The sequence below is a fragment of the Tupaia chinensis genome, unplaced genomic scaffold (genome assembly GCF_000334495.1).
Source record: "Tupaia chinensis unplaced genomic scaffold, TupChi_1.0 Scaffold000671_2, whole genome shotgun sequence".
NCBI lineage: Eukaryota > Metazoa > Chordata > Mammalia > Scandentia > Tupaiidae > Tupaia > Tupaia belangeri.
Genome location: NW_006160194.1, coordinates 2444917 through 2448610, shown reverse-complemented (window position 1 = coordinate 2448610; position 3694 = coordinate 2444917).

The window sequence follows — 3694 nt, the reverse complement described above, 5'->3', positions numbered from 1 at the left end:
AGAGGGCGGGGGCCTCAGCAGGGCTGCTATGGCAGACGGCTTTCAGCCCCCAGGTGCTGGCTCCCACAGTGGGGTGATGGTCACAGCCCAGTCACACGGTGGGGAGCAGAGGGCCCTGTGGACAGCCAGAGAGGCAGTGTGGCCCTCTTGCAATTCGATGTGTGCTGGCTACTGTCAACGTCACTGGGAGGGTGGGAGCCTGGCTGGGGACGGGCACCTCCTCTAGGCAGGAGCCCTTGTTTCCCCCCTGCACCTGCACAGGGCATTCCCCAGGGAACAGGTGGGTGCCTGTGTCATCCAACCGAGGAGAGCAGTTGAGTGTTGCTGGGGCCTGCTCTGCCCTCCCCATCTTGGGTCCTGTCTAATCCCAGTGTGTCCCCAGGCATATGGGCAAGGGGGTGCTGGGAGTGGATGACTGGTCCCACCAGGAGCCCAGCAAGGCTAGGCCTGTGGAGTGGCAACACCTGGAAGGGGACAGGTGGGGACCTGGGAGAGGGAGCTGTGTGGAAGACTTCCTGGAGGAGGAAGGGTCCACACTGACCCAGAAGGAGTAGGTAGCCTGCAGACCCTGGGCCAGGGATGGGCCGCATGGGGGTGGAGAGGAAGGCAGGGCCCTGTGGTGGCAAGGGCAGGGAGGGCCTCAGGACAGCCCAGCCCGAGGGTGGGAGTGGAGCTGGCTGCACAGGTAGGGGAGAGTACGGAGGCAGCCTGGGGGCCTGAGGAAGAGGAAGGGGAGAGGCTGCTGGGCGTGGTGCTGAGGGGCTCTGGCCTCAGCCAGGTGCCCGGGAAAAGGGCAGGGGGTGGGCTGTCCCCAAGCTGGGCCCAGGAGGAGTCGCCGCTGAGCTGGTGCTGAGGGCTGGTGGCAGGCGGCCGAGTGGCAGGCTCAGTGCCCAGTGGGCATCTGCTCATACAGACCCAGGCATCCTCGGCCGGCCTGGCCAGCTCACAGGGCAGAAGTGAGATTGACCTGTGACCTCCCTGGCTGCACTTGGGCAGGAGGGGTGGCCAGCTATGGCAGGGGGGGGGGGGGGTGTGCCGCCACTGGGTTCAGGGGTGCCCAGGAACGACGAGCCTACTGGCCCCTGAGACAGCGTGACCCCAGGCCAGGCAGCCCTGAGCCATGGAGGCCCCACCCGATGGCTGCAGCTCTCTGCACCCCTGCATGTGTGCCAGGCCTGTGCCACACCCCTGGCCCACCAGCACGAGCACTGCCTCCTGGTACCCCACCCCTGACTCCGCTCCCGAGGACCCACACTCTCCCACCAGAGCTGGCCTCTGCTCAGGTGCCACCTTCGTAGCTTCCGCTGCCTCCAGCCCCTGCCGTGCCGCACCCTGCTCCTTGCCCTTCTCACAGCCCCAGTGCATGCCCTGTTGCCCTCCTCTCCTGGCAGTTTCAACCCAAATGTCACCTTTGTCCCCCTGCCCCATGGCTGAGTCAGACACCTTTCCTGGGCCCTGCACTGTCCTGGGGAAGGCAGGGGCTTGAGCTGGGCCTGTGGACTGGTAGCTGGCAGGTGGTGCCAGGAGGGGCTGTGGGCTGGCTGCTCTGCTTCCCTGAGCCCCCACCTCTCCCCAGCTTAGCCAGCAGCCTAGGGAGCCCCTCCAGGCTGTGGCACTCTGGTCCTGGGCAGCCAGGCACTGGTCCCCTCCCGAAGACCCCTGCCAAAATGACCTGCCAGCACCCCTTGCCCTGAGAGAGCTCCAGGCCCCCCTCGCTCACACAGCGGCCCCAGGCAGGGATGAGGCACCCCCATGGGAGCCAGTCCATCTGACTCCTGACAGCAGCTCTGGCTCCGGCGGTGGAAGGGGAGCTGGCTCCCCTGTGGGGCAGTGCGGAGCGGACCAGCAGCCCAGCAGCACAGTGGAGGGGCCAGGGAGCGTCTCCAGCCGGCTGTCCTGCAGAGTCCAGGGGCAGCGGGATTGTGGCCTGTCCTTCCTTGGGGTGTGGGGAGGGGGGTTTTTTGTCCTGCCTCCCCAGGCCACAGCTCCTTCTGTGCAGAGCAGGAGGACGGGGGACAGCCAGGGACCGCTGCTGGCCACAGCTGCCCTCCCGGCTCGTTCCACCCGAACGACGCGAAGGGCGCGCAGCAAAGCGCGATGTTTCCTGGCATCGCGACGTCTGATGCTTTTTGGGACAAATAGTCACGTCCTCTTCAAAGCGAGCCGAGCCATCGGTCGGTCGCAGCCCAGGGAAGGTCGGGACCGCTGGGGTCCGCGCTGATGGCCCAGGGGCGGGGTCTGGCCCCGCTGCGCTCCCGGGATTGGTCCCGGGCAGATGGCTGCTGGGCGGGCCGAGTCTCCACTCTCGGCAGCCAGGGTCCCAGAGCCCGCGACCGGCCTTATCAGCGCAGGCAGCTGGTGGCTGGTCCCCGCGCGAGCGCCCCGGCCAATTCAATGGCCATTGTCTGCCGGTCCCTTTGTTCAGGAGGCGGCCACTTCCTGCAGGGCCGAGCTGGGGGCGGGTGGCAGGAAACGCCACGAGCCTGGGCCAGACGCGGAGGCCAGCCCAGCCCAGGATCAGAGGCCACAGCCAACCTGCCTGGGGTTCCCTGGGGTTGGGGTGTGAGTCCGGAGCTGGAGGCGGGGCCCTCTGCCCACTCCTCTGGGTTTGCCAGCTGGGGGGATGTCCCTCCTAGGAAGCACTGGTGGGGACAGACGAACGGGAGGGCGGGGCAGGCAGACGAAGGAGCAGGAAGGCCCTCAGACAGGGCCACCGCTCCCGGGTCTGCCGAGTTCCGGTGACCCCCACTGCCAGTCCAGAAGTGCACTGGGCGTCTCTGGTCGGGGCTCCTTCCTGGGTCGGAGCTGCTCCCGTGCCTACAGTCTGCCTGAGGACAGCCATCTCCTGCCCGTGGGGACGTGTGGGCCAGACCTGCTGGGAGTCCAGTGAGGAGTGGGCTCAGGCCATAGCGGGCCTCCAGCCCTCCCCTGGCCAGTGCCCTGCCGTCTCTCAGCTCCTGACTCTGCCTCCCCCGACCCGCGCCCAGCACCTATCAAAGCCCTGCTTGGCTCAGTCCAGCCCAGCCGCAGTGGGGTCACTACAGGGAATTGTGACAACAGGGAAGGGCCACCACAGCGCCAGATGTGGTTGCAGGGGCTGCCCTCAGCGAGGCTGCAAGGAGGTGGCCAGCACAGGGCCTGGGCAGTGGGGGCAGGCCTATCCGCAGTCCACGTCCCACAGCCGGCAGTGTCTGCAGGGGGCCCGGGCACCCCAGGAAGAGCTGGAGGGCTATGTGCCTGCCAGCTGGGGAAGAAGCCATTGGCCTGAGGACCCCGAGGTCACAGGACCCAGAGAGGGTGAGGCCTGTGTTTGTGCCGGTCCCCAGACATCCGAATTCCTGGGAGGGACCTTGGGGGGCAAAGGGGAGAAGCCTGGGGGGAGGGGAGGCTGGAGGGAAGGTTCTCACGCCTGGGCAGCGGGCCTCCACACCTGTGACTTGTGGGCCAGAGCTGGAAGCAGGGCCCGGCTGGGTCTGGCAGGACGCCGCACAGGGCCTCCTCGGGGCATCACTCGGTGACCACGTCTGATGGCAGTGACGTGGGGGAACTGCCCCAGGGTGCTACAGGGCCTTAAGGGACTGCGGTCAGAATCCAGCACCCAGGGGAGGAGGGCAGTTGGCTATGGCTTGCCCGGGACACCAAGAGGTGGGTGGCCCAGGAGGGACAGTGACTGGGCAGTGCCTGAGTCCCGGCC